At 41.0% G+C, this 24625-nt stretch overlaps 1 protein-coding gene across 6 annotated transcripts in view; it reads left to right on the top strand.

The window, feature by feature from the left end:
- The first annotated feature begins 10429 nt into the window (after positions 1-10429).
- The window catches only part of ATP8B4 (ATPase phospholipid transporting 8B4 (putative)), a 211440-nt gene continuing 197244 nt past the window's right edge, over positions 10430-24625 (top strand). For 2 of the 6 annotated variants that reach the window (XM_064485612.1, XM_064485615.1), the window contains exon 1: positions 10430-10522. The gene's annotated coding sequence lies outside the window, so the exon portion shown is untranslated. Of the gene's footprint in view, positions 10523-12354; positions 12373-13499; positions 13521-13551; positions 13842-13892; positions 14057-24625 lie in introns of those variants that run through there. The other 4 variants (XM_064485614.1, XM_064485613.1, XM_010998478.3 and 1 more) reach the window with 4 other exon arrangements.

The following is a 24625-nucleotide window of genomic DNA, read 5'->3' on the forward strand; positions in this document are numbered from 1 at the left end:
GATTCTGTCTATAATATGTGTGAGAAGCCTCCTGCACAGTGCTTGATGTGGAGAAGACATCAATATTACAACTGTTCCAGTAAAGTATGAACAAATGCTTTGGGAATACAGAATCCCAATAAGAGAATTTATATTGTTTTTTCAGGGCCTAATTCCTGAGGTGAGAAGTATATACTTTTATTTCTTCTGTCCAGTGTTTCAATTATAATAATAATATAATACTCACTGAAGACTTTCCATGTACTAGATACAGATTATTTAATCCTTGCAGCTTGATGAGGCAGGATCTGTTACAATCATCCCCATTTTACAGATGTGGCAACTGAGACACATAGGGTTACTTGTCCAGTGGTATTTGGGGACAAAGGGGCAGAGCTGGGCTTCACTCATAGGCAAGCCTGATTCCAGAGCCTCCACTCTCACCCTTATGCCATGTGGCCTCTTAAAACACACAAGGCCTGTTCTATATTCTCAGTGCCATGTCACAAAGATAATTGCCCCAAATGGAACATCTGGTCACTTTCAAAAAAAGAAAGAGAAGGGGGAGGAAGGGAACTCATTTCTACTTATCAATTAAACACTACTCATTTAGCAAAGGAAACAATTAAGATAAAATACCTTTATCATGGAAAAATCAAGTGGCCCTTCCAAACCAACTTTTAAGCCACATTTGCTGCAAACTGGCTTTCTCCCTATATGGGTGGTAGACCACCTAGCCTTTCCATTTTTCTCCTGAACATTTTGGTTTTGTGTAGACATACAGAACACATTTGTGAAGTGCTCATCATTTGAAGTCTCTGCATAGCACTCTTCCCTTTATTTCCTGCCATGATAAACATGGCGAGATAGCAAGTTCACTGAAGATTGTGAGGTTTGAAGTCTTTAAAAAATCCGAAAATTATATGACAGTATTGTAAATGTAACCACTGGTGAGAGCAAGCCAGCATCTCCCCGAGTGCCAGACACATAGCCCCTATAAATCCTCCACTGAGAGCAGAGAGTGGTGGTCCTGTGTACTTAACTCCAGGGTGGAATGGGCATGCTTAGCATCACAGTAATCGACACAATCTGGATATTCAAATGGCATTGCTGCTCCTGGTGCATATTTAAATGTCATACTTATATCAATAGTTCAGAAGAAGAGAGTCTCCACACTCAAGATTGGAGTAAATAAAACAGCTTCACCTTTTATTGGAATGTATACAAGAGAGTTATTAACTGTCTGAGGACTGTATAGGTTAATCGCAGGGAGATAAGGATTTATCAGAGAGAATTTGCACTTTTTTGGAGGCCTTTGAAGTTACATCTGTGTTCCCTTAACTGGACTAAAAGTTTCCTAGTGAGAAACAGGAGGAGCCTAAGAAATTTCTTTATGGTGCTCTGCCCCAGCGGCATCAGTATTTAGCTACAGTTTTATGTATGTCAGGTTTCAGTTATCATGATCTATGAAAATATGCCCAGGAAGTAGACTGCAGTTCATTGCTTAGCAGAAGGCATCTGCTTGTTGTGTTGCTAGGTGAAGTCCCATGTGAAATTCTTGCGCTTGAGTTTTCAATCAGTTTGCTCCCCACATTTTTTGTAAAAATAAGCAGTTTGCTCCCAGGTTTTTTTCAACTTGAAGGAATGTCTAGGAGCATAGATAAGTGTGCCCTGAAAAGGTCATCTCAAGCAATCTTAGAAATGGACAGATGTGACGTGTCAAATGCTCTGGGTATACGTCAGGCAGTTCCCACAAACCATAGTGAAAGTGATTCATGGAAACAGGGTTAAAATTACAGGTTCTCTGAAGTGGGATACCAAGTGATGGTGGTGTGATTAAAGATTGAGAACAATATGAAAAGACTACTCAGAATATTGATAGAGGGTAAAACCAAATGATGAAATCTAGAGGACCTCCTTGATCAACTTCTAAGTTGAGAATTTGTCATGCTAAATTTTTTATTTTTTTAATTTTTTAATTTTTTTTTAACATTTTTTATTGATTTATAATCATTTTATGATGTTTTGTCAAATTGAAGTGTTCAGCACAATGTTTCAGTCATTCATGGACATATACACACTCATTGTCATATTTTTTTCCTCTCTGAGTTATCATAACATTTTGTGTATATTTCCCTGTGCTATACAGTGTAATCTTGTTTGTCTATTCTACAATTTTGAAATCCCAGTCTATCCCTTCCCACCCTCCAGCCCCCTGGCAACCACAAGTCTGTATTCTCTGTCTGAGTCTATTTCTGTCCTGTATTTATGCTTTGTTTTTGTTTGTTTGTTTTTGTTTTTGTTTTTTAGATTCCACGTATGAGCGATCTCATATGGTATTTTTCTTTCTCTTTCTGGCTTACTTCACTTAGAATGACATTCTCCAGGAGCATCCATGTTGCTGCTAATGGCATTATGTTGTCGGTTTTTATGGCTGAGTAGTATTCCATTGTATAAATATGCCACTTCTTCTTTATCCACTCACCTGTTGATGGACATTTAGGCTGTTTCTATGTTTTGGCTATTGTAAATAGTGCTGCTATAAACATTGGGGTGCAGGTGTCATCCTGAAGTAGGGTTCCTTCTGGATACAAGCCCAGGAGTGGGATTCCTGGGTCATATGGTAAGTCTATTCCTAGTCTTTTGAGGAATCTCCACACTGTTTTCCATAGTGGCTGCACCAAACTGCATTCCCACCAGTAGTGTAGGAGGGTTCCCCTTTCTCCACAGCCTCTCCAGCATTTGTCATTTGTAGATTTTTGAATGATGGCCATTCTGACTGGTGTGAGGTGATACCTCATTGTAGTTTTGATTTGCATTTCTCTGATAATTAGTGATACTGAGCATTTTTTCATGTGCCTTTTGATCATTTGTATGTCTTCCTTGGAGAATTGCTTGTTTAGGTCTTCTGCCCATTTTTGGATTGGGTTGTTTATTTTTTTCTTATTGAGTCGTATGAGTTGCTTATATATTCTGGATCAAGCCTTTGTTGGTTTCATTTGCAAAAATTTTCTCGCATTCCGTAGGTTTTCTTCTTGTTTTACTTCTGGTTTCCTTTGCTGTGCAGAAGCTTGTAAGTTTCATTAGGTCCCATTTGTTTATTCTTGCTTTTATTTCTTCTAGGAGAAAATTTTTGAGATGTATGTCAGATAATGTTTTGCCTATGTTTTCCTCTAGGAGGTTTATTGTATCTTGTCTTGTGTTTAAGTCTTTGATCCATTTTGAGTTGATTTTTGTATATGGTGTAAGGGAGTGTTCTAGCTTCATTGTTTTACATGCTGCTGTCCAGTTTTCCCAACACCATTTGCTGAAGAGACTGTCTTTATTCCATTGTATATTCTTGCCTCCTTTGTCCAATGCTTAATTTTTAATGTAGATGAAGCTGAGAAAGTTAGGAAACGAATGTTACAACTACATCTCAAAAGAGAAAAGATAGCTTTCAGATTTCAACCAGCTAAGGACTAAAGAGTGGGAACATAAAACCTTTGAAACTTTCCTCTAAGGTTAGATTTGGAGGCCCTGAGTTAAGACTGAGTCACTCTAGACAGCCCACCTTAACATTTAGGCGTTCTGCAGGGTCTGGTTCATAATGTGCAGCTTTTGTTTTACTTCTGGGGGAGTGAAAGTAACCTCCCCTTCATGTCTGATGACTCACAGAGTGACTCTTAGGCTTCAAATGTTCTCTTTTTCTGCTTGGTGTTGAGCTAGCTGAGACTGGTACATGAGCTCAAACAGGTGGACTGGACTTTTTTCCCACTGTCTCTCTTGATTTTCGTCAATGGCACAACATTCTCTCAGCCATTAGGGCTCAGAACTTGGCATCATCTTTGACTTTTTCCCTCCCCCTTTCCTTCTGTTGCCAAGTGTTGATTCTGTCTTTGGAATACTTCTTGAATCTGCTTTGTTGTCCATTTCCATCGACATTGCCTTAAATTAGGACACTGTTATTGCTTGCTTAGGTAATTGTAAGAGGCTATAATCTAACCCTGTCATATGTTTTCTTCCTTAATTCCCATTATCTCCTTCTTTATGCTTGCTTTGGCAGACCGAAGTGCAGTATTTGACGACACTTGCCTGTTCTGTTTTTTGACTCCTCTGAATTTGCTCCTGCTGTTCTCTCTACCTGAATGGCTCTCACTCTTTACTGTTGTACACATAAATCATACCAATCCTGCAAAGCCTAGCATAGGTGATCTCTGCTCCCCAAGTCTGTCCTGATTTTGAGTCTCTTCTCTCTCTGTCTTTTTTTCCTTTCCCATTGCAGCTATCTTTCTCCCTTTATAAGGACACTTATCACTGCATGATGTGTCGTAATAAATTATTGTATGCTTCATTTCTTCAACTAAACTCTAATTTTTTTCATGCAAGAATCCATGTCTAATTAATCTTTCTATTTCCAGCACAAACTTGGGATGGCTGGTTCTATACTTCTCACTATGCAAATCACGCAATTCAGGAAATAGATTACTAATTACTTAATAGTATAGCTTATATCTAAATATTGTCAGTAAATTGTCTGTTTTCATGTCAGTTTCCTGGATGCCAAACCATAAGCCAACTGTTAAATTACTATAATAGTGTGATTGTTATCAGGCAAAGAACCAATAATTTTCTGCATTAACTTTTAAAAATAACTGAAAGGACAAAATAAATCTGATAAAAGTTTTGGCTAATATAAATATAGTCAGTTAAAATTTACAGGAAAAGTTGTTTTTATTTCTTTTTTTAAACTTTTTTTTATTGATTTATAGTCATTTTACAATGTTGTGTCAAATTCTAGTGTAGAACACAATTTTTCAGTTATACACGAACATATATATATATTTATTGTCACTTTTTTTTTTTGCTATGAGCTACCACAAGATCTTGTATATATTTCCCTGTGCTATACAGTATAATCTTGTTTATTTATTCTGCATATTCCTGTCAGTATCTACAAATTTTGAAATCCCAGTCTGTCCCTTCCCACCCTCCATCCCCTTGGCAACCACAAGTTTGTATTCTATGTCTATGAGTCTGTTTCTGTTTTGTATTTATGTTCTTTTTTTTTCTTTTTAAGATTCCACATATGAGCGATCTCATATGGTATTTTTCTTTCTCTTTCTGGCTTACTTCACTTAGAATGACATTCTCCATGGACATCCATGTTGCTGCAAATGGTGTTACGTTGTCTTTTTTGTGGCTGAATAGTATTCCATTGTATAAATATACCACCTCTTCTTTATCCACTCACCTGTTGATGGACATTTAGGCTGTTTCCATGTCTTGGCTATTGTAAATAGTGCTGCTATGAACATTGGGATGCAGGTGTCTCTTTGAAGTAGGGTTCCTTCTGGATGTATGCCCAGGAGCGGGATGACTGGATCATAGTAAGTCTGTTCCTAGTCTTTTGAGGAATCTCCATACTGTTTTCCACAGTGGCTGTATTAAACTGCATTCCCACCAGCAGTGTAGGAGGGTTCCCTTTTCTCCACAGCCTCTCCAGCATTTGTCATTTGTGGACTTTTGAATGATGGCCATTCTGACTGGTGTGAGGTGATACCTCATTGTAGTTTTGATTTGCATTTCTCTGATAATTAGTGATATTGAGCATTTTTTCATGTGCCTATTGATCATTTGTATGTCTTCCTTGGAGAATTGCTTGTTTAGGTCTTCTGCCCATTTTTGGATTGGATTGTTTGTTTTTTTCTTAATTCGTATGAGCTGCTTATATATTCTGGAGATCAAGCCTTTGTCGGTTTCATCATTTGCAAACATTTTCTCCCGTTCTGTAGGTTGTCGTTTTGTTTTACTTATGATTTCCTTTGCTGTGCAGAAGCTTATAAGTTTCATTAGGTCCCATTTGTTTATTCTTGCTTTTATTTCTTGAGTAGACTGCCCTAGGAGAACATTTTTTGAGATGTATGTGAGATAATGTTTTGCCTATGTTTTCTTCTAGGAGGTTTATTGTATCTTGTCTTGTGTTTAAGTCTTTGATCCATTTTGAGTTGATTTTTGTATATGGTGTAAGGGAGTGTTCTAGCTTCATTGTTTTACATGCTGCTGTCCAGTTTTCCCAGCACCATTTGCTGAAGAGACTGTCTTTATTCCATTGTATATTCTTGCCTCCTTTATTGAAGATTAGTTGACCAAAAGTTTGTGGGTTCATTTCTGGGTGCTCTATTCTGTTCCATTGGTCCATATGTCTGTTTTTGTACCAATACCATGTTGTTTTGATGACTGTAGCTCTATAGTATTGTCTGAAGTCTGGGAGAGTTATTCCTCTAGCCTCTCTCTTTTTCTTCAGTAATGCTTTGGCAATTCTAGGTCTTTTGTGGTTCCATATAAATTTTGTTATGATTTGTTCTAGTTCTGTGAAATATGTCCTGGGTAATTTGATAGGGATTGCATTAAATCTGTAGATTGCTTTGGGCAGTGTGACCATTTTAACAATATTGATTCTTCCAATCTAGGAGCATGGGATATCTTTCCATTTTTAAAAGTCTTCTTTAATTTCCTTCATCAGTGGTTTATAGTTTTCCATGTATAAGTCTTTCACCTCCTTGGTTAGATTTATTCCTAGGTATTTTATTACTTTGGGTGATATTTTAAAGGGGATTGTTTCTTTACTTTCTTTTCCTGTTGATTCATCATTAGTGTAAAGAAAGGATGTTTTTTTTTCTAATGTTGAGTAAGAGTATGAGAACTTGCCAGAGTGACAGCAACACAATTTTATAATCTTTTTGGAAATACTATTAATTATAATTAACATTAGTTATGCATACATGTGTTGTTAGCATTATTCCTGATAAAATTAGTAAGAATTTGAAGACAAGACTATTGAAGTATAGCAATGCTTTTAGATATTGGTGTTAAAGATTAAATTATAAGATATTGGGGTGCTGCTCTCTTTACCTAATTGTAATGAACTAGAGTTAATATTTCTAGCACATTAGTGGGGAATTAGGCACCTCTAGGCTCTTGGGCATGCATAGATTCACACCAGCTCCAGTATGGAATAAAAGAAGGCCTCATACAGCAGCAGAGATAGGTTAGGCACATAGATTCTAGAACCAGACTGTCAGGTTCAAATTCCAGTTCTGACTCGTAGCTTTGCAACCTCATGCAAGTTCCTTAATATCTCTATTTCTCCAATTCCTTATCTGCAAAAAGGCTTACCTCAGAGGATTGTTATAAGAAAGAACTGAGTTTCTGTGTGTCAAGCACTTAGAACATAGTGAGCACTGCATAGCTAATGAGTTCTTACCTATCTATCAGTATTACTATGGAATGTTAGATTTAGGATGGTTGCTTAGATATTATAGTCTGAGACACTTACAGATGAAATTGAGACCCAGGGAGGTTGAGTGACTTATATGAGATCATCTAGCTTCTCATCAAGGCTTAGGAAATCTCATCACAGGGTCCTAGATTCCTATATTCTGTGCTAGGTCCCATGCTATGTGTAAGACATTGAGTTGTCACCCTCAGGTGTTGGAGGCCTGGACAAGTGGACAGGTGGAGAGTATAGCAAGGCAGATGCCGTGATGGGGAAGTGCAGCACCTTATGGGGGTTCAGAGGAGCTCCAGATTTCCTAGGACCTTTGAGTGTCCTCCTCTCCAAGATGGTCTAAGTAAATGGAGGACTCATTTTACTCTGTAACAGTGAAGGAAGGGGGAGCCTTGGATCCATGCTGGGTCCTCTGGATTCTCTTTACACAAGGAAATCTCTTCATCTTGACCCAGGCCTTGCCTTTCATCAGCCACGAGGAGGCAGGAATATGGTCTTAAGTTTCTGAAGCCGCTTTCCTCCTTCAGCGCTCTCCTATGGCTCTGGTCTTGCTGGATTTGATGCCGTGGTGGACAAGGTCACCCTTTCGAGCTGGAGGAAATGGGTCACTGAGCCAGATTTCCCAGGTGCCTCTATATCTCTGAAAGCTTAGGCTCAAGCTTGGAAAAACCAGGACTTTGGTGACTGCCCCCCCTTGTTCTCCTTCTCCCTCCAGTCTCTGGTGTGCCTTAACCCCATGTCTCATTCTTCTTTTCTGGGAATAGATTCATGCCTGCTTCCTTTGACAGACCAGATACAAAAGGAAATGTTGGCTTACCAATAAGGGGATTTCTGAAAACACCTTCTTTACTGAAGGATGCCTAGGGACATGGGAGTGCACCGGAAGTAGCTTCATCATCCACTCAGCCACTGCAGGCCCCAGGCCGTTAGACTGGAGCACATTCCACCTGAAGGTGGCTCAGCATTTGTGGGCATGTGTTCAGAAATGGAGTGATGCACACCTTGTCACTGTTCACCTGGAGTTTAAATTTACACAAAGAAAGCCTTTGATGAGGTCTCTTCACCTCCACTAGATAGGGGACACCTTTAGGGGGCAGGATAACCCTGCAGCCACTTCGGACAGCTTTGCCTCCCTCTTGCCATCTTGAGTTTTCACCTCCTGCACCATGGCCCCCGTGCAGTCTTCCAGCTTCATAGTAGGGTGTGTTTCCCTACACTCTATGATACAGCACAGCGAAGGCACCTTATGCAGGAACGAATGCATTCAGGTTGCTTTCCTCAGAGGTGGGGTGCCCAAGGCAGCACTTGAAGCCTTCAGGACTCAATTCCTGCCTAATCCTTGCCTGGATTCTGATCCACCAGGACCTAGTAATTACCTTTACTGATGTCCTGAAGTGATGACTAACTTACTTCTGTCCTCCACACTCATGAATGCTGTAGGCTGTGTTTGTGCTCACCCAGGCCATTCGGAATGGAAACCCAGGTGACAGTAGAGGGCTGCTGTTCTCTGAGGTGGGATGGGGTAGTAGCTGAGGAGAAGAGATAAAAACTGTCAGTGACACTTTCCTCTTGGGCTGTTAGCTCATGGAACTAACCAGCTCCTCCCTGCTCATCTGCTCATCTCTTAGGACTCAGCTTCACATGTTATCCTGAGGTTTTTCCCAGACACTTCCACACACACACAAATAAGTTCTTCTCCGAAGTTCCAAAGCATGTTTGGAAAGGGGATGCCTCTCTTAATGTTTCTATTGTATTGTATCACAGGGGCTTATTGACAACTCAGTTCTTTTCCACTAGAAAGGTTCTTGCTAGGGCAGAGATCAGGTCTTGATTATCATAGGATCCCTAGTGTCTTGCCGAGGGGCTGGTACAGAATTGGGGCTTAAACAATGGTGATGAATATGTGAAATGCCCTAAATATAGTCCTGATTAAGAGCCTAAACTTTTTTGATCTTGGACCCTGCACTTTCCAAATGACATGCAAGGGGTAGGGATTGTTCACACCTGTTGATGTGCAGGGCAGGCTAACTGGGTGAAGAGATGGAGGCAAGAGCTTCTTTAAAGCCATGTGTCTCAGATTGCTGGATGACAGCCTGCTAAAGAGAAAGTGGGGCTGGAGTGAGTGTTAAAAGATCTCAAGTGTCTGGCTACTCCTGTGTCTCGAAGGTTCTGAGATGGCAAGAACCACTGGAACCCTGAAACTGTTCCAGATTGTTCCTTCCAGATTGACTCCTCCTTTCTGGCAAATAAATGCCACCTATTATTGTAGTGGCTTATGACATCAGTCTATAAAAAACATGGAGCCCAAAATATCTCCTGGGCACTTCTTATGTGCAAAGAGGATACTGTGCTTCCCTGATAGCAAGAGATACATCATTTTGGGGAGTGTTTCTCTCACTGGTGCCAGCAGTATTCCAGGATACAGTTTTGGCTGTGGGGCATTCATCATTTGGAAGGCAGCTATGCTCACCACTATACCACGAACGCACACTTTCATTGTTTGGAAATAAACTGTTAGAATGACTTTTACAACTTAGGATGCCAGTTGTCTAGCTTGGGTTAGGCTGTCTGGTTTAGAGCTGGGTCATTTAGTTCTGGAACACATGGTTCAGAATGCACTTGAAAGGGCGAGTTAAATGCAAATCACCTGGTTTTGGTGAATGGGCTTGGAGAACAACAAACTTTCTGGGTCCCACTGTTGTGGTTTTTGTCTGAGTGTCTGTAGTGAAAGAGAACCCTTGAGAGAAAGTCCAAACTGCTGGGAGGAGCTGGTCCCCAGTGGTAAATTTTAGCATCCAGGAATTTGGGTATCTTTTTTCAAAAAATCATACCAGCTTAATTTTAGTCTAGTAGTGGATTTATATTATTTTTAGTTTACTTTCAATTCCTGACATTTTAATAGTAGAGCAGGAAATGCCTCTATTCCTAAATCTGGGTCCCCATTCAGGAAATAGAATGAAATGTCTTCCTTTTTGCGTTCTCTGATCTCCTCTTTGCTCTTTTTGTAAGTTAGTTGAGTAATAACTAAAGCTCAACTTCAAGTTTTTTTTCAAGGGTGGAAAGTTCCACATAGGAAGTGGCACCATCAGCAGTGGGTCAGCCGTTGATGTTGGCCAGTGTAAGGAAACCTACTTCCTTACACAAAAGGTTAACCAACCAACAGGAAGTAATTGGTGGGGAGGTTTGGGGAGGAGGAGTTGAGTTACATTCTCCTGGTGAACTTCAGCTCAACACACTATGGAAAGTCCCAGGCTGTAAATTAAACTACAAGAGGTCAGAAAACTTTTTTTTTTTTTTTGATATTAAAGACCATGAGAGTATGTGTGATTTCAATGTTCGGTGAACCTGTTTCTGAATGGGAAATTCAGTAGGTTTCAGTCACTGGAAAGAAAAGGGCATGGTGGGGCAGGAACAGTTTTAGTGTACCTCTGTCGCCTGCTGAAACTTGTCAGGAGCAGTGGTTTTCAAACAGTTCCCTGGGATGTAGGAAGAAAATACGAAAACTCGTATTTTCCTTATTAATCTCATTCTTTAAAATTGTCTTTTTCTTTGCTGTTTTATAGTGTATTGAAAGGAAATGCTAAAGAGAAGAGAAGACAGGGGGTTGTATCAGGAAGGTAAAAACTGGAGATGTAAAGGAGCTCAGAACTCAGAGGTCTTCTATTCTGATAAAGGAAATGTGGTAGCCATTTGGGAGGATTCTGGGGAGGAAGGAGGGACATTGACCTTTGCTGGACAATGACTATGTGACAGGTGCTGGCTTATGTGTTATTTATTCCTGTTCTGTCACTGCATATGCCATTTACACGTGCACTCATTCTTTTCTTCATTTATTATCCATTTAGTGACTCTCTCATTTGCTCTTCACAAAGAGCTTAAGAAGGTTTTAGTTTTCCTTGTTTTACAACAAGGAAGCTAACATTTAAGGCAGTTAGGGATTTGCACAACACAGTGTGGTTCATACTTCAGCAATCCCCATGTCTTACTGTGTGGGCTTACGGCATGAACTGCAGGGCTTCTCTCGAAGAGATGCTGCTTTGATAGGTTCGAGGTGCTTCTAGTCTGCTCACAGCAAGTGGGTTGTTTGTATAATCAGGGAATACTTTGTTCTGATTTTCTTTCCTTTTTTGTTGTGTATGTCTAAAATGTAATTTTAGGCCAGAGATACTTCTCTGTCTTTGAGGTTCACACCAAGTCCTGCTTTGACATTTCAGGCAGCTGAATCTTCCTTTCTAGGCATTAAAGAAGTAAGCAAGCCAACCAACAAAAACGCCTAAAAACTCTTTTAATGCCAAAATTCCAGGGAGTCGATTGACTCTTAGTTAGCCCATTTCCTTGGGATGAGATTTTAATTGACACACAGTGACGGAATCTGCTGTTAGGTGGTTCCTTTCTCAGTAGCAGAACCTGTTCTTTCCTTCCTCGTAGAATCCTCTCATTTAATTTATCATATGATGGGGAGGAAGAATCATCACTTACTCCTCAGACTGTATGCTGCTAGTGGTGGTGACTGTAGATATCAAGATGCTCCCTGTCAACAGAAACACTATCTCCTAAGAGCTGCATTTTCATTGGTTGGCATGCAAGCTGACTGTGAAAGATTTAAGCAGTACTAAAGGGTAAGAACCAATGAATCATTTCCCCCAGTGCCCACCAGCCCTCCACCCCCATACCACTCTTTGGAGGCAATTGTTAATTATTTCTTCTTGCTTAGCCTTCCTGTTATTCATTCAGTCAACAAATACTTATTGAATGCCTATTATGGACACTGGGGATACAACAGTGAACAAAAGTCCCTGTTCTCAAGGATTTTAGTGGGAGGAGACAGTAAACATCAAACACATTTGAAATGTTTTTACCAAATGGGATTACCCTATACATACTGCTTTGCAACTTGCTCTTTTCACTTGACAGTACGTCTTGGACATCTTTCCATGTCCTACCTTTCTCAGTGATAATAACTAATATTTACTGAGCATCTACCATGCTCCAGGCACTGTCTCAGCAATCCTCTATAAGTGCTCTAATTATCACCTTTTTACAGATGAGGAACTGAGGCCCAGAGGGGTTTGGGAACTTTCAGTTACCTGGCCAGTCACTGGTGGAACCAGATCCGAACCCAGGTGATCTAATCCTTCACTGCTGCTCTACCCCCACCTGATGGCTGCCTAGTACTCCTTTGTATGATGTGCCTTTACATACTTAGCCAGTCGCCTGTATTTAAGTCATTTTTAGTTTGATGCTATCAGAGTGCAATAATAAATATTTTTACAGATATGTTTGCACATATTTGTGATCAATTATAAGGTAAATTCCTAAGAGATGGAAGCATATACATTTCTATATTTGAGAGGCATTAGTTTCCCTTTAAAAATATTTTATCAATTTCTGTTCTAACAATGTCAGAGAAGGTGCAGATTTCCTTAAACGTTCTTCAGCAAAGGGAATTACCAGACTTAGAATAGTGTTAGTATAATAGATTAAGTATAGCCTCTCTACCACTTTTTAAATTTTTAAAAAATTTAAACTTTTTTCATTATAAATGTTAAAAAAAAAAGATTGCTTTCTCATTTAGGCTGTTCTTGGTTTTTTTTTAAATCATACAAGGAAGAGGGCCATCACTCTTGTTTCAAGAAATCCACCCTTTCTTGTGACTTGGGAGCCCTGGCAGGGAAAGGCCCTCCTTTTTCTCTGATCCAGCTGTCTGTGGAAACCTGAGGGCTCAGTACCATGGTGTTTTAGGATAGTGGAGATGACAATGCACAGAGAATTAGCTTGCTCTGGTTAGAAAGACATGACTAAAACATACTTGTTTTCAGTATTTCATTGCAGATCTGATGCAACATCTGGAAAATCCATAAATGGCTTTAGATGTATTTAAAAGGAGCCATAATCCTTTCTTTTAAAAATAGGCATAAACCAAAATATTTTGTTCTCATCTAATCCGATCTTAAAACCCAGAAGCCTCTCAAAGTCTAAACTATGAAGTTTAAATCCACTTCCTGTGTGCATTTGTTCTTCAGCATCCTTAGGGTTAATTATTTGCTTCCTCTGAGTTGAAGTTAAGGATGTTGGGAAAGAAGAAGTGTCATGGCTCTGCCTATTACATGTTGCTTGAGTGTGCTTAGCTTTCGTCCGTCAGAGTTGAACTCTCCGTGTAATGATAAAAAAAAAAAATTGACATTACTAATTCCTTCATCTCTGGGAAAAACAGATGGGAACTCCAAAGATGTTTACTTATCTCCCTCAGTGGAAGGCTGATAAAAGTTTGGTAAGAGAAAGCGGTAGCTGATGACCCCTTGCGTTGTCCGCTTCCATCCTTCTGAACTCTTGGTTCCCACAGAAGAAGCCATCCTGCCAAAGCCAGCCTCTAGGGAGCTTCCTTTTATTTCCCTAAGATTAACCAGTTCCGCCCTGGTTGCAACAGCAGGCAACTATGGAAGGAGAGACTCTTCTGGGCTCTTAGTATTTTTCCGAGGACCGTTTTCCCCTCCTAATTCCTCACTGGTAGTGAAGCTGCTTGCCTGCAACGCCTTCCTCTTTTCTGATGAGATGCTGATTCTGATCTGCCATCTAGCAGCTTCCGGTAGTGGTAAGTGGTCAAGTGTTTTTCCTGGAGTTGATCGCAGGTTTTGAAGAATGTCCCCTGAGACCTAGTTTGTTTTCTATGTAATTACTAGAGCTTTCAGAATAGCCGTGGTTTTCTCATTGTTCTCATTGATATGGTCATGGAATGGGTACCTGTCTGATCTTGCTGCACTGCTGGGAAATCTCCCTTTTAGAGGAGAGAGTTAGGTCCGGGCTGAGGTGAGTCTGGGAAGCATTCACAGGTTGGTGGGACCAAGAGGAGAGTTAGTGCTGGGCTGTTTGGGGCTTTCTGTTTCTCTTTTCCAGGTTGCTGTTTTGTTTTGCTGTTTTTGTCTTCTGTGTGGTTGAAGTTCAGCAAGAAGTCTTTATTATTTTCCTCTTATTAAAAAATAATTTGGGGAAAGTTAATTGGACTTGGGAAATAGGAGTTTTTTTTCCTTTGAAGTTCAAATTTTTATTGTTAGCATCGCCTATTACATGGCCAGTGGGAGTGGCGTCAGTGTCCATTTCTTGGTTTGTAGGTACTTGTCATTTCCTTTGATAACAGTATGTTTTAGTTTTTTCCAGGGGGTTTGTATCTGCTGCACCTATTCGAGATATTACTTGTTTTATGATCAATTCATGCTTTGGACATGAACAGTTTGTCACTAAACTCTCCTTCTGAGGCTTGGGGGTATGTTTTTAGTGCTGAGATTTTCTGAACAGAAAAATGGATTCTTGTAGCTGTTTTGTTGATAGACATGAGAGTCTCAGGTCCCTGGTTAACAATGAGCTGTTTTGAAGAAAAAGCAAACTAGTGAGAGTCACTAATTGGAGGCTGAAGGCTGATTAGAAAGGAAATGAGGAAATACAGTGTTGTGTGTGGGGATACCAACACCTGTGTCCAGGAACTGTCACCTTTGCTCTGGTGGTGTTCCCTGCTAGCCTTTACTGCAGAATGTGAATTCAGAGACAGTTTTGTATCCACATTTGTTTATCTTGTGTTTTTATATTGTTTCATCATGCATGCATCTTTAAAAATGAGGGACCAAGTGATTTTTTTTTGTGCCCCTGGAGGATTTTTTTTGTGCTCGGGAGGATTTTATTTTGTTCTTACATGGTAAATTGGACATTTTCACTTAGTAGGAAAAAAAACTTAACCTATTGTTCCAAAGTAAAACAGAAATTGTAGCTCTTCTTGAAATTAAACTTCTTAATGTATGCGTTCTAGGTACTTGCATGGCACATACAAGAACCATATGCTAGTATTTGTTTTCAGGATTTCTCATGAAGTGATGTCAAAGAAAATGGGAACCTCCAAATGTTCCACAATTGTAGCACATGCCAACAGTGTTACTTGACTTCTTAGCAATAGTAAATATTTTCTAAATATTAACAAATAAAAGTCTGATTAAACATTAAATATAAATATTTAATATTGATCATTGTATTTTTGGGAACACATTCCTTCCTTGATTTAAGCCTGCCTTTTTTTCCTCTCTCCTCTTCTTCATTCAGTGCCAGTTTGTTGAGCACCTTGCCTACCCCATGCCAGGCTCTGTGCTAGACACCCAGAGAAAGGGCATGCAGTGGGAAGGCCACAGCACTTATTTTCAATACATCTTTCTCTGGCCTTTCTTTTGAGGTTGAGTGTTCCCTCAGACTCTCTGTCCTTGTCCTCTCACTGACTCATGCTCACCCGCTGTCTTCTCACTTCTCTGTATTCTCTGTATTCTTGTTCTTCCTGAGTGAGATCATTCATTCCCCACGACTTCAGTGCTTCCTTATATGTTCATGATTCCATGTCTACAAATCTGTCTTTTCTCTTTCATGCTGAGGATATTCTCAGTGATCAAGAGGCATTTCAAGTTAAAAGTGTTCAAACTGAATTCATTATTCTCCCAACCCAGTTCCTGCTCCTGCTCCTTCTCCTCCTTCTCCCTTCGGTGCTGTATTTATCATTTTAGTTAATGGCACCTGTGTCCTCTCATTGTCCTGAGCCAAAAACCTGGAAGTTATCCCAGATTCCTCCTTGTTTGGCACTCCAGCATGTGGACCATCTGTAAACTTTGTCAATTCCAACCACAGAAATGTTTCTAGAATCCAGCTGCACTTCCCTGTTGTCATTGCTCCCACTCTTTCCATGCCAGTCCTTGCTGTGAGAGTAAAGCCATCCTAAAAACTCTGATAGCATGCACCTGCATGGAGAGACTCAAGGGAGCAGTGACAATGGACAAGGGGGCCTGGATTCCAATCACACCGTTCTTTCTGCAGGGAGACCTCTTGTGCCTCCCCATTACCTGAAGACCACCCACAGGATCCTGACCATAGCAATGCTCTGAGTCACCTCATCTATCAAATGGGGATAATGGCAGACCCTGCCCATAGAGTTTTGGTGACAGTTAAATGAGATTAATTCATGACAGTGCTTAGCACAAGGCTAAGTACCCAGTGAATGGAAGCGATGATGATGACAGTGATGAAAATGATAACTTCTTTCAGAATCCATCTCTTATCTAGCTTGCCAGCCCCATGTCACACCACACTCCTCCATGCCCCCTGTAGTCTGGTTGCCATGACTCTCACTACTTCCCTTCACAACACTTGGTCTTTCCATATGCTGTTCCCTTTGCCTGTTCTTGCCTCATTTTATTGAGCAGACTCTTCTTTTCAAAAGGACCTGACTTGGAATCACCATCTGTGAGGTCTTCGCTGACTCTGCAAGACAGCCTTGGTGGCCCCCTTCCCTCTGCCTCCATAGTTCTCAGCCCCTCCTTCTGTCATAGTCCTGCATTTGCCATTCTAATGACCTTTCTATGTATTTGTTTCCATCTACCCCAGACCCTGGGCTTTTGAAGGACAGAGACGGGACCTAACGATCCTTGCCTCTCTCTCCGCAGCCTAGGTTTGACATAGAATAGGCATCTGATTCCATTGCACATCAGTTGGGATGCTCTCAAATTTAATAAGAGATTTACTACTTATGCAGAGTTCAAAACACATTTAAGAAAAATAAAATTAATAATAGCTTTCATTTCTTGAATATTAACTTTGTAGCAGGAGGCACTGTGCTAATTTTTTTTTTTTCAGGCAAGACCTCATTTAGTTTGCTGAATGATCCCATGAGTTACCCTGATTGTCCCTATTTATAGATGAGAAAACCAAGGCTTAGAAGGGAGGGGAACTTACTGCAGTACAGAGCTAACAGACCTGGCCCTCTGACTCCAGCGCTGTTGGAAGAAGGGGGAAGTGAGAAGGGGAAGGAAGATGACCAAACCAGGAGAGGCATGCTTGGTGGGAGAGGACAGGGTGGGGACAAGGAGGGTGAAAATGCACATGAGAGGCAGCGAGAGCAGGCGAGGAAAGGAAGAGAAAGGATAGAAAAGGAGACCAGGAGACGAAGCTGGAAAGAAGCAGGGGATAAACAAGAGGAGGAAGGGAAGCAGGGTTCCCACCACTTTAGGATTTTGTGGCTGGGTAATAGCTGTGCGCCTAGCACAGTATAAACAGTCTTCAGTGTTGACATGACAACTCACAACAACATCAGTCTGATGTACTTTATTCGGGAAATAGAATAATTTATTGCTGAGGCATGATAATTAGGTATAATTGGTAGGCAGTTTATACATTTGGCTGCACTAACCCTCACTTTGACAAACACACACACAGACTGGCTTAAATTTTTTAAATTTTAATTCTATTTTTGCTCAGTATCTACAATCTGTAAGCACTATGGCTTTTGGCAGCTGTCACTGACACCAAATACGATTAAAAAATTATCTGTAGCTCCCACTCTCACATCACACTGAAAGCTACACACATGCAGGACCGAGGCCTAGGCTTATTCCTTACCTTATCCATCACTGGTCTCACCTCCCAAGGCTGAGATTTCCCTGCTGCACCAGAATCTCCCTTCTCTGGAGTCTTAGAGCTGTGCTTCAGCTCCCCTTGCCCCACCCCATCCCTCAGAGGCCTGGCACATAGGTAGGGTTGCCAGCAGATATGCCTGCAAGGTCACCCTGTCCAGGGATGGGAGGATTCCCTGAGGCTTTGCTTTTCAGCCTCTGGGAACCTAGGAGCAGAGTGAGGAAAGGGGCAGGGGCAGGACCGGAGAGGATGAAGGGCAGCGGGCAGAGAGAAGGGGCCGATTCCCTAATCCTGCCATCCCATATCCCATCCTTGGCCCCCACCAGTGCTTAGTCAGATGGATGCTTCAAGGTTCACCTAGACGCGGCCTGGCACTGGTCTCCCAGGAAGCCCTCCTCCCCTCCAGTCTGGGGGGGTCAGGCCTCAGAAAGGAGGTGGATTGGGTTGGGAAGTAAGTACCTTAGTGAGAAATAGGAAGGAAAGTTGGGGAAACAGGAAAGGAAACTGAGAATTTGAAAGAGGAGAAAAGGGGAGGAAGTAGGAGGAGAGAAGACAGACTGGGGGAGGGGGAGGGAATCACATTATTATGGAGTGAACTGTATTTACAACAGCCCTGGGAGGAAGTCATTATTACCTGTGTTTTGCAGATTGAGTCTTAGGAAGGGTAAGTGACTTGGTGAAAGTCACACTAGATAGAAAGTAACTGAGCTGGGATTGGGATCTGTTATCCTACAAGTCTCTCCTGTATGGTACAATTCTCCAAAGGGGAGAGGAGGCAGAGCTGGGAAAGAGGAAGGCAAGCAGAACAGAACAGACTGAGGAATAGAAGGGGTGAGGTGCAGGAGGGCTGAGGGCTGGGCCTGGGCTCCTTGCAGCTATATGGGTTTTCCCTCCTTGGCCCTTCTTGTCCCTGAGTCCTGAGAACTGGAGAGCGCCCACTCAAAGGAAGTAGGGGATCCCCCAGTGGGGACACTCCAGTCCCTCCCTTGACCTGAGATGAAGCCAGGCAGAGAGCACTCCCCAGGCACCACTCTGGGCAAGTCAGGGGGCTGCCAGGAATCTGCCTGCGCTGCTCTCCTGGATTCAGCTGCTCCTCCTGTCTCTTCCCCACCTGCCCTGGCCACTACCTTTCCCTTTTCGTTCCCAGTCTGCTCTGATTCCTTTGCCTCTCTGTCACTCTTCCTCATAATTTCAATCTTTCTTCCCATTGGTTCTGCCCTCTCATTTTACTCCAGTGTAAACACATTTTCTCTTGAGAGTCTCTTTACTCATTCACACTTACCTCCTTTATTTTACTGTAGATGTCTTAAAGAAGTTACACTCACTGTCCTCATTTCATCCTAACGTTTATGACACTTTGACAGAGAAAGTTAGAGGACTACCATCAAGATAACTATTAGCTAATGAACCCTTTCATAGTATTGTGTGTCCCTGTTCCCCAACAGCCCACCCAGGTACTTTCTGAGGGTTACAGAGCTTACTCGCCCTGGATTCTGTAATGTTAGTGGGAAAAGCAGGAATCCAAGATCAGGTTGACTCCAGAGGACAAGCTTACAGCCACCACATCCTGCTGCCCCCTGGGCAGGTCAGCAGGCTCTTCCATTGGTGGCCTCTTCGTGAATTTTTTATGGCTGGAGTGGGTCATTTGTCCAGTTGTTGGCCCATAATTTAACAGCATACCAAAAACAGATCTCTTTCTGGGACGAACTAGTATTAGCTCAGCAGACTGATGATGTAGAGTAAGATGAACGACAACTCATTAATTAAAAATACACAGTATAACTGTCAGGAGGACCAGAGTGTTCACTTTAGCATGCATGACTGGTGTTTTCTATCCCTGTAGGCAGATTTCTGTGGGAAAGCAAATTATCATCAGCAGGTTGCTTGGTGATCATGGAATTGGAGCAGGGGGAATTAGCTATAATAACTTGATTGTTGAATGGCCTCCAACATTAAAGAGAATCTCCGTTTTAATCCTTTGCTTTTTAAAGTGTTGAGTCACCTGCACCCAGGCGCTCATTTTCACTATAAGTAGAAATCTCCTGGAGGAATCATAATATGGCCAGCACGCCCTCTTCTGCACACGGCTGCTTAAGTAGCATTTCCAACTCGGATGTCTTGTTATCACCCTCCGTCTCTATAGGTGTGTGAGACCAATTCCGTATTTTCCCTGAACACACTGGAGTTTTGACTTTGCCACTTTCCCCATTAGAAGAATTATTTTCTGTGATCAAGATTCAAAACCTGAACTTGAAATGTAAAAAACCCAAGTTCTTCATGCAGGCATCACTTTCAATCTTTTCCCAAGAAGTACTAATTTAAATGAATTAATATACATAAAGCACTTTGCTATTATTTTGGTTAACTTTCTCTCTCTTCCTACGTTCTCCAGAGCTGTCTTACAAACTGCTCCCCCACCCCCAAGACTTTCACCCAAGAAAACCACCATTTTAATCCCTTGTATAAGATGAAGGCAAGTGTAAGCTGAGACCTATTGATCTTCTGCTTTAGGGTAATTTCAAAAAAGGAGGAATGTTTTCATTTAAATAATGTTTGGTTCAGCACTTGCAAATGGTTGAATTTCAAAATCCTACTTCTAGAGCTAGATTTCATTTCAGCAAGTCCTTTTTTATCACCTGATTTTGTTGAGTCTGTTTTCTTAGACCTTCATTGATCCAAAAGTTCAATGAAAGATGGCTTTTTCTTTACTCTGACATCCTTTAGAGGTGGAGTGAATGTCAGCTGGGGTATTTTGGCGAATTGATCATGTGCAACAATAGAAGGACTAAATTTGACTTCCTCAAAGTTACAGTAGAATCTGCTGCCTTAGTATGACTCCTCCATTGAATATGCCTGGTTTGCTGCTGTTACAAGGGAAAGATTGGATTGGAGGAAACAGAGACTTGAAATGTTTAATTCATACAAGGATAACATACTATCACTCTGGATTAATTATGAAAGGATATTTTCTACAAAAGCAAAAATGGTTAAAATTAATAAGGGATATATTTATTATCTTCAAAATAAAAGGTTTCAAAGACACTTTGGAAGGTGGTGTTAGAGAAATTAAAAGCAGTGGAGTATTGCTTTATGTTTAATTGTCTAGGAGCTTTTACAATGAAAAGTGCTTGTAGAAAGATCTAAAATAAGAGAGGGAAGGAGTTACATGGATATTTTCTCTTTAGTTAGCTTTATAGTACACAAATATGTATTTAAATTCATCCTTTGTGCTGGCTGGCTGTTAGTACTAATCCCTCAAAGCAGTCTAGTAAAGCAATAAGGAGACAGAAGGAAAAGGTTGGCCAGTGGCCAGTACTCATAATAACTTCCTGAGAGATTGAATTTCTTTCTTCTGTCTACCTTCTCATTGCCATCTGTCAGAGTGTAGAGTCCCTTTTGCCATCTTGCTTAAAGAATCATTCTTCCTTTCACCTGCTCCAGGGACTCTGAGCCCTTGAAAACAGAACATGATTACTTAGTCTCCAGGGAGAGTTTTCAGGCCCTAACAAGTTGACTTAGAACTTGCTGATGAGCCTTAACCCTCTGGCCAGATGAGGCCACCAGATCCAGGTGTCATTGTCACAGAATCCATTCATCCTTTTCCATGTTGCCATTTGGTATCTGTTGTGGTGACTGTTGGAGCAAAGAATGTGATTTATGGATTAAAAACCTAATTTTGTCCATGTTATTTCTCACAGAAAGTTTTTTCCAAAAAAATCTTTTATCATGCATCTTCTTTTATAGTGCTTGCCCTTGCCCCTACTACCCCAAGATTTGCAAATTTCCCCCCTCTTTCTTATGCTCTTCAGTTTGCCTGCAACACTCTTCCTGTTGTTAACCAAATACTTCTCATTCTTTGAGGTTCTTCCTAGGCTGGAGGTGGGGGTGCACAGGAAGAAGATGGGGAACAGCCAGAAGGAGGAAGCAGTCAAGAAAGCCACGATGGTCTCCAGCTTGGGAAGATCTAAGACACTCTCAAACTTGGAATAAAGAGACATGCCTTTTAGCATCTGGAAGCCCTTGCTCCATTCCTCATAGAAATTGAGAACATCAATCATTCTTTCATTTAGCAAATGTTTATTGAGCACTGCCATACCCCAGGCATACATTAGATACTGGAGATACAACTATGGACCAGACAGGTCAGCTCTCTGCCCTACTGGAGTTTGAAGACTAATGGGGAAACAGCCAGTATAATAGGCAAATACATTCTAGAATGACAGGGGCTCTAAAAAGGGAAGCTCTGGACTCTGGGAGCACATAGTAGGTACTCTTACCTCTAGTTTGGGGGATCAGGGGAGGACTCCTAGAGGAAGTGATGTATGAGTTGATATTGAAAAGATGAGTATGAGTTAGTGAGGTGCAGGGATTGGCCATAGGGCTAGATGGTTACAGGCAGAGGGAAGATCATGTGATGATGGCCCTCAAATGGAAAGAAGCTGAGTTGAGTATTTCTGTAGTATAGACATGAGGGGGTGCAAGGAATAGGGGCGGTAAGGAGAGAGATGAGAAATCAGGCTAGAAAGATTAGCAGGGACCAGGTTGTGGAGGGTCCAAGGCACCTTGTTAGAATTTGATCTTTCTTTCCTAAGGCCAGTGGGAGGTGATGGGAGGGTTTTAAGCAGGGGTGTGACTTGATGCCATTTAACTTTTATAAGGATGACTCTGGCTTCAGTGTGAACCCTAGTCTATAGGTGGCCAAGGCTGGAGCAGGGAACCTGTTAGGAGGAATGCAGGCGGAAGGGTTATTGGTCAGCAGGTGTGTCTAGAGGCATCCACTGCCTAGTACTGGGTTGTGGGAGCAGTGAGGAAGGGAAGGAGGAGGAGGGATTGTCTTAGGCAGCCCTGGTGGCAGTTGGTAGAAGGCATGGGAAGAGGAACAGAAGCATTATTGATGGCTTATATTTGAGGACCTATTCCTGGTTGTAGCAGAGCCTGGCAGTAGTAACTCCATCTTCTAGTTGGATTCATCAGTTTTAATGACTGGTCCCTGGGAAAGCAGTGGGTCCTATGAAGTGTTGCTGGACCTATTTTTCAGATACACTCTAGGAGTGGCTGTGCCTTCAGCAGGCTGTTGCTTTTCCTGGGGGTGGTAGGTGGAAACCCACAGATCTAGGGGCACAACAGGGAGACGTATCAATGGTTTCAGGCTTTTTAGACTCCAGAGGTTTGTGGTGGAGCAGTAGGTGTTGATGACTTTGCTCTGGATCCTCCTTTCTTGTAACTACTAAGCCATAAGCATTGCTCTTCCTCTTTTCTGATCTCCATATGACTGACCAGCTTCTTCTTTAGGTGTGTTTACTGCAGCTTGCTACACGACTTCTTTGAGCAGGCACAAAAGTCATTTCTCTTTCTAACCTAAAGTGCATGCATTCAGTACCTCTGTCTACCCTGTCATGTGTTTGCGAAGGTGGCTGTGTTCTTTTCCAGTTTATTGAGTTTTAAATGTTGAAGTTACTTGTTTGCCCCTTTATTCATTCTAAACCTGTGTTAGAGTTTATCATGTGAAGGAAATTAGACCACATGTAGAGAAAAAATGAAAGGTAACAGTGACATTATTTATTTATTGCTAAATAATTTTGTTTTACTTTTTCTCCCAGTTGTATTGAGATATAATTGACATATAGCACTGTATACGTTTAGGGTGTACAGCATGATGATTTGACCTGCGTCATATTACCATGATAAGTTTACTGAACATCCGTCATCTCATATAGGATAAAAAAAAAAGTTTTCCTTGTGATGAGAACTCTTAGGATTTACTCTCTCAGCAACTTTCATGTAACACATAGCTGTTTTAATTATATCAATCAAGTTGTACCTTACATCTCTAGTACTTTTTATCTTCTAACTAGAGGTTTGTTCATTTTAATCACCTTTATCCACTTCCTTCTCCCTCTACTCCTTGCCTCTGGTAATCACAGATTTGATCTCTTTTGTGCATTTGTTGCTTGTTTTTTGAAGTATAATTGATGTACAACACTATGTTAGTTCCTGGTGCACAACATAGTGACTCAGTATTTCTATACGTTTCAAAATGATCACCATAGTAAGTCTAGTTACCATCTGTCACCATACACAGGTATTACATTATTGTTGACATTTACCCTGTGCTATACCTTTCATCCCCATGACTCATTTGTTCTGCCACTGGAAGTTTGCATCTTTTTTTTTTTTTTTTTTAAACATTTTTTATTGATTTATAATCATTTTACAATGTTGTGTCAAATTCCAGTGTAGAGCATAATTTTTCAGTTATACATGAACATATATATATTCACTGTCACATTTTTTTCTCTGTGAGCTACCATAAGATCTTGTATGTGTTTCCCTGTGCTATACAGTATAATCTTGTTTATCTATTCTACAATTTTGAAATCCCAGTCTATCCCTTCCCACCCTCCACCCCCTTGGCAACCACAAGTTTGTATTCTATGTCTATGAGTCTATTTCTGTTTTGTATTTATGCTTTGTTTGTTTGTTTGTTTGTTTAGATTCCACATATGAGCAATCTTACATGGTATTTTTCTTTCTTTCTGGCTTACTTCACTTATAATGACATTCTCCAGGAGCATCCATGTTTCTGCAAATGGTGTTATGTTGTCGGTTTTTATGGCTGAATAGTATTCCATTGTATAAATATACCACATCTTCTTTATCCAGTCATCTGTTGATGGACATTTAGGAAGTTTGCATCTTAATCTCCCTCAACTATTTCACTTATCCTCCCACCCACCTCCCCTCTGCAACTACCTGTTCTCTGCATCTGTGAGTCTGTTTCTGTTTTGTTATATTTGTTCATTTGTTTTGTTTTTCAGATTCCACATATATGTGAAATCATGTAATCTCTGTCTTTTATTTTGCTTAGCATAATACCCTATAGGCTCATCCATATGGTGGAAAATGGCAAGATTTCAATCTTTTTTATGGTTGAGTAGCATT

Source organism: Camelus dromedarius, chromosome 5 (assembly GCF_036321535.1).
Source record: "Camelus dromedarius isolate mCamDro1 chromosome 5, mCamDro1.pat, whole genome shotgun sequence".
Classification (NCBI taxonomy): domain Eukaryota; kingdom Metazoa; phylum Chordata; class Mammalia; order Artiodactyla; family Camelidae; genus Camelus; species Camelus dromedarius.